The sequence below is a fragment of the Rhincodon typus genome, chromosome 22, assembly GCF_021869965.1.
Source record: "Rhincodon typus isolate 14 chromosome 22, sRhiTyp1.1, whole genome shotgun sequence".
Taxonomy (NCBI): domain Eukaryota; kingdom Metazoa; phylum Chordata; class Chondrichthyes; order Orectolobiformes; family Rhincodontidae; genus Rhincodon; species Rhincodon typus.
The window spans coordinates 27,031,056-27,037,504 of record NC_063353.1 but is presented as its reverse complement, the minus strand read 5'-3'; the positions used below and the strand labels follow the sequence as shown (position 1 = coordinate 27,037,504).

The 6,449-nt window shown below is 38.3% G+C and overlaps 1 pseudogene; it reads left to right on the top strand.

The window, feature by feature from the left end:
- Positions 1–2,548: 2,548 nt before the first annotated feature.
- LOC109915971 lies at positions 2,549–6,204 on the top strand (annotated as a pseudogene).
- Positions 6,205–6,449: the final 245 nt, after the last annotated feature.

Genomic DNA, 6,449 nt, shown 5'->3' with positions numbered 1-6,449 from the left:
GCTGCTTGGCCTGCTGTGTTCATCCAGCTCTACACCTTGTTATCTTACATAAATGACTAGTTGCATTGTGGTGTTGGTTGAAGGAGAAATATAGGCCAGGAAACCAGAAAAAGTGATTTTTTTTCTTCAAAGAGCTCCATAAGATTTTTTTTATTCACCAGAGAAGGGCTAAGTTTCATATTTCATCAAAAACATAACACATCTGACATTTCTCTCAATATTACACTGAAACATTTGCCTAATAAGTGGAGAAGATTTTCCCTTGTGATTCTGCCAATCATCTGCCACCACTGCCAGAAGATCCATTTTGTGCATACACTGGACAAACAACATAATTGATCAGGAGAACCCCCACTGAAATTCACCCCACATGTGCCCATGATCATAAGGGGGACTTTCACTCACAATCTTTTGTCTCAGAATGAAGGGGTCAGTTTAACCTAAGCTATACAACAAGAACAAAATCAGGTACCTGCTTTAATATCACCATTCAATTTTACCTTTAGTTGCTTTTAAAGGGGCAACCAATCTGATCCTGTCAGATTTATGCCAGAGAGGTTACCTAGGACGTATACACAATTATCATAGAATCGCTATGGTGTGGAAGCAGGCCATGCAGTCCATCAAAGCTACACTGATCCTCCAAAGAGCATCCCACCCATCCCTGTAACCCTGCACTTCCCATGGCCAACCCACCTAACTGATACATCTTTGGACAATGGGAGGAAATCAGAGCACCCAGAGAAAACCCACATAGACACAGGGAGAATGTGCAAACTCCACATAGACAGTCACTCAAGGTTGGAATTTAACCTAGGTCCCTGGTGCTGTGAGGCAGCAGTGCTAACCACAGAGCCATTGTGCCATCCCACATTATGGTGCCATCTGATCCAATATGCCAAAGTTGAGCATGAAATATTTTTTCAACTTTAAAATATAAAATCCATAGTCTGAAATTTCCAAGGATTCTGTCGCAGTTAAACTATTTTTCTTAAGCATTGGCAAGATGCAGTTTTGCAGTAATGGTCTTTTCCAACAATTCAGTCTTCTACCATGTCAGGCACTCACCTCCATGTGTCTTTGCATTTCTTGACTCCCTGCTGTATGGGTTACAGAATTTTCTGTGACTAATGGCATCTGCGCTGTTTTTCTGTTCAGTTAAACAAAGCTGTGCAAAAGAAGGTTGATAAATGAAGTGTTGACTTACTTTGCCCCTTTTTTCAGGCAAATCTCCAGGGAACTCGTTAGTTAAAAACTTGAAATCCATCACCTCTCCACTTCATTATTTGGCTAATCTAAATTTCAGGCACAACTAAGTTTAACATCAGTAACAATCGCTGTGATGTGATTGACTAGCTTTTGTAATAGTTAATGCAAAGCTACAATTATTTAAGATCAATAATGAAGAATCCGTGCTCTTCCTTTATTGAAGGCACTTTCAACATCTGCATCAATCAGTCTGACATCGTATAGTAGGAAAAGTTTGTGGGTAACAGACTCCAAGTAGGAACATGCTGAGTCAAACCACATTTGTGGCTTCTGCAGAAAATGAATACTTTATGCCAGTGAACATTGCATGTTGATTCACCTCAAGGTGGTTCAGAAGTGATTTGTACGTAGGTAACAACTTCATAAATCTACGGAAAGTGAGTGCATCTAATCAAACTAACTGCTGTTCTGTAAAATTCGGATCGATCTAGCAATGGATCACCCGAGTCATTCACTTTATCACATTGATGAATTACCTGAACTGTAAATCCTTGAATGTAAACTGAGCGTCGATTATTCCTTTTGGCTTTACTCTTGACCGTAGGACATCTTGTTCTGATCGAACATAGATGTTGTGGATCTCACCAAAGAATTAAGGTAGTGGGTGTGTGATACAAAGAGGGATCAGTAATTGTAATGCTGTTTATTCTTAACTGACATCTTTCTCACTAAGCCATGCAATTGTTGAAAAAAATCCTTAAATTACAGAGTTACAGAATATCCTCACTATATAATGGTATTCTATTAATTTACAAAGCAAAATAAAACCAGATTCTGCATTTATATTTATTTATTTGCTTGAAGTTATTTACTTTAAGCCGGTAATTTAAAGAGAGCAGATAAGTTAATTTCATACAAATGTTCAACGGTTCTGATTTCAAATAAGTGTCTCATTAATGTACTATTCTTTATTAAGATGCTAGTAGGGGTATATTTCCATGTTATGTGTCTTGAATGAAGAAGATATGTGTCACTTTCTAGGAGGCAGAATCATTGTGCTGATACTCTGGCGGGTCTCTCAAAGCAGGCTTAAAGTCTTGGATTATTCCAAAACTGACTAATTACTTCTAAAAGTTCTGTTGGCAAACTCCCTTCATCAATGGAGTCAGTCAAATTAAACAGGTTCTGTGAATCAGTCTTTAAGGAAAACCAGATGTGATAAATACATTGTTTCTGAACATTATCATAGAAATGGGAATAAACTCAAGCTTCAGCTGTTCGACAGAGCGAGGTGTGGAATGTTCAATATCCTGTAACAATATGAGCGAAAATAAGTATTATGCGGCTGCCAACCATTGCATTTCACACAAATAATCTTCACACATCTGTGGGAATTTTGCAAGCTGATTCACCTCAAGATGGCTCAGAAATGGTTTGTTCACCAATGGAACCTGGATGGCAAGTGCAGTAAGATTGTGACTCTTATGTTTGTCTAACTCTCACTCTATACATGACTATTACAAACCTGAAAAGGTACTTTTCATTAGTCTGACTAGGAATACTTGAAGATTAAGAATACTGCTTTAATATTTTGTGATTATTTCTATGCCCTAACTTTTCACTGAAGTGCATTATTGTATACCCTCCATCTGCACTTCAGTCATAGCATAAGTTTAATAAAAAAGTAACTGAGTACATGTAATCCTTTTGTTCAACTTTCATTTTATTTTCCTATTTCATTTGTATTTGATTCCAGGTTTCCATACAAAAAAAAATTATAAATTCTATCTGCTTTTAACATCCTGCATAATAGTAAGGTTTTATTTTGAAAAAGTGAGTAACTATACATAACCTGTTTGTCATTTTGCTCCATCTGACATCTGGCAAGCTGCCAAGGCAGCTTGATTTCATTTCATTTGGTTTATTACTGTGACTTGTACTGAGGTACAGTGAAAGGGGTGAAAGTGGAGAAGTTTTCAAATGCATTAGAACACATTATCCACTGTTATTCATTCTTGGGTTGTTAGTATCATTGGCTAGGCCAACATGCATTCCATCTTTAGTGTTCTTGAGACATTGATGGTGAGCCATCTTCTTGTTCTACTGCAGTCTATAGGTGTGAAGGCGGTTGGGTGTACCAAAGGGCTGTTAGAAACGGGTTTCCAGGATTTTGACCCAATGAAGGAGAATGCATGGTGATACTGTTTTAAGTCAGGATAGTGTGTGACTTGGGTGGCAACATGCAGATGCTGGTGACCCATGGATCTGCTGCCTTTGTTCTTCTAGGTAATAGAGATCATATGGTTGAGAAGTGCTGTTGAAGAAGTCTTGATCATTTGTGCTTCAACTGTTCACTAATGGTAGAGGGGGTGAATGTTTAAGGTTGTGGTGCCAATTAAGTGGGCTACTTTGTCTGGAAGGTTTCAAGTTTCTTGATCATTGTTTCAGCTACACACATTCAGGCAAATGAAGAGTGTTCCATCACACTCCTGGCTTATACCTTGTAGATGGCGAAATTTGCAGAGTTAGGAGACAAGTTACTCACCATAGAAATCCTTGTCTCTTACCTGCTCTTGTAGCCACAGTATTTATATGGCTAGTCCAGTTCAATAGTGAAATTCAGATTTCACTGCAAAATTCCCCCTTTGCTTTCATAAATTCTTTGAGTTTCAGCTCAGCCAACTGTTTACGTGTTATCCTTCTCCATTCTTTAGGACACCATGGAATATCCCATTTGTCCCAGTAACACTGAAGGAAATGACTCCCTGGGAAATTTCTCAATGCACTAGTGAGTCACTCTTTCCCAGGACCAATGTCAATTAGAACAAGAAGTATGACTGTATGAAATACTTTAGTACATTCCAATAATTTAATCACTTTTCCTGATTCATGAATCCTGCAATTATATATTGCTATTTTCTAAATACAATTCCTCCATGGAACATCAAATGTTTTTTTCAAATTTAACAAGAGTTGACAATTTTTCATAGAAGTTCTTTGTAAATTTCATCCATAACTTACAATAGAATGTAGAAAACTTCATAACTATCTAACAGACAGGCATTCAGCTCACAAAATATTTCACTCCTGACTTTAGGAAGCTACAACACCAAGGCCATTCACTGTTTCTTCAATAGTAGCATGTATCCAATATCTACAAATGTTCTTCATCCTTTCGCTGGTGATATGGTTTCCGCTCCCAGAACATCAAAGTTGAAACATACCCTGAGAACTTAAACTGGGTTTTTTGCATTTTAATAGGATCCTAATTTTCTTTGATTTTATTTTTATAGCTTTTTGCCTTCAACCATTCTCTTCCCCCATGCTCTATGCAGAAAGCCAGTGGATGAAGGGAAAAACTCGGGCAGATATTTATATGCGCCTACATTTATTTACAGCGATACAGGTTAAGAATACACCTCCTAAATCAAAAGCCAAATAAATTTCCATGTGAAAAATGAAGCAAAATTAAAATTGAACTGTGATGCAGCTAGGTTGTGTAAACAGAAAAAGTATTGGCAGAAAGAACATGTTGAGGAAAAACATCGACTTGCCCAGTTTGGTCAGAAGAATAGAATATCAGAATATTGTTTAAAAAGACAAGGATTTCAAAACTTTATGATGAAGAGGGATATGCTTGCTACATGAATCACAAAACATTAGTTTGCTAGTACAGCAAATGATTAGGAAGGCAGATGGAACTTTCAAATTTATTATGAGGGGAAAAGAATATGAAGTAAAGATGATTTATTACAGTTGTATTAGACCTTGTTAAGACCACATCTAAAGTCCTCCATACTGTGCTGCATAATAGTTTGGGGAGTTTCCTGCCAACAATCATCCTGAGTCTAGAGCCTGTTCAATCATTAACAATGGAAGATAGGCCACTGATGAGTCTTAGCAGAAGCGACATTTGTCTTACATAACAAGGTAGTTTATTGCATGATAGCAATAGTTACAGTTTAAATGAACTTGTCAGGCATTATGACTAAGGACTGTGCAGAGCTCATCCACTCCTCTCAGGGACACATATAGATCGCAACGGTATCCACCCAAAGACTGTACAACATCATCTGATTAGATGACACTTAATGCAACATCAACATTAATTCAAACAAAAACCCAAAAGAACTGCGAATGCTGTAAATCAGGAACAAAAACAGAAGTTGCTAGAAAAGCTCAGCTAGTCCAGCAGCATCTGTGAAGAGAAATCAGATCTGCTCATGCTTGCACTTTTGGAACTGGGGCATGACTGATGCGAGGAGCTGGGTGTACATTCGATAACGGGAAGGTTACCAGAACTGGAAATCGGCCTATAGCTGCTCGAGAAGTCAGTCGTTTACAGGCCCTGGTCTTTTTGGGCGGTCAGCAGAGTTTGGCACTTGCTGTTCTCTTGCGCTTTAGTGATGACAGCATTGTGCTTGGAGCTGCATCGCTGGTTACTAGGGGTCACTTACCCACTAATGAAGAGACTAACGTATTGGCCACAACTGATTCTAGGTCTCGCAATCAACTGGAGAACACGTTTAGAGTGTTCTGCAGTGAGGGATCCTGTGATTGGTCAATCTGCCTACCACTATATATTTCTAATATCATGTGGATGTTGACATACGACACACTATTTATGCACATCAGGATAAAACAGATGATGTTCCAGTAGGAGTGAAATCAACCACATTAAAGTCTCAAGAACAGACCAAATAGTGGTTATCTGGATTTAGCACAGTCTTGCAGACAGGATTGACATTGGTAGGTCTAAACAGTGAACAGACATTAACCTACTTTGTTGCTGTGGTGTCTGTTGGAGCTCACCTGGCTCATCAGTTATATTAATTGGATATTAATAATTCTGTTTGAATAACATATCAGGATTTATACTGCTTTCTGGAATTGTGCTTGGAAACATGTGGAAAAGGAAAAAAGGCAATTCATAATACTGAAGAGGTGCAGCATGGGCTGACAAGTTCTAAACCAGAAATCCAAATAATTCAATAACACTGATAAAGATACCATGTCCATATTGTAGCTTTATGGTTAGTAAACAAATCTTTGTATTTTTCAAATAACTAAGTTATTTTAAGTCAATACAGTGCGGAGGTGGAGGAACACAGCAGGTCAAGTAGTATCAGAGGAACAGGAGAGTTGACGTTTCAGGTCGGGACCCTTCATCAGGACTTCATCACTAGTCCTGATGAAGGGTCCCCACCCAAAACATCAACTCTCCTGCTCCTCTGATGCTG